Genomic DNA, 210 nt, shown 5'->3' with positions numbered 1-210 from the left:
GCATTGATAATACATTTTTGTTTTTTTTTTTTCCTGTAAGAAAACCTCTTTCATGCCAGTGGAATGTTACCTTTATTGCGGTTCAAATGCTGTTACATAATGGCATTTGGCTGTAAGGCTAACATATGAAGGAATTAAAAGGTGGTCGCCTCTCTTCTAGGATTAATCTAGTTCACAGCTTTGCTGTTTGGTCCATCCTGCCACTCACCC

Source organism: Charadrius vociferus, unplaced genomic scaffold (genome assembly GCF_000708025.1).
Source record: "Charadrius vociferus isolate BGI_N301 unplaced genomic scaffold, ASM70802v2 scaffold278, whole genome shotgun sequence".
In the NCBI taxonomy this organism is placed as follows: domain Eukaryota; kingdom Metazoa; phylum Chordata; class Aves; order Charadriiformes; family Charadriidae; genus Charadrius; species Charadrius vociferus.
This window is presented reverse-complemented; position numbering follows the sequence as displayed.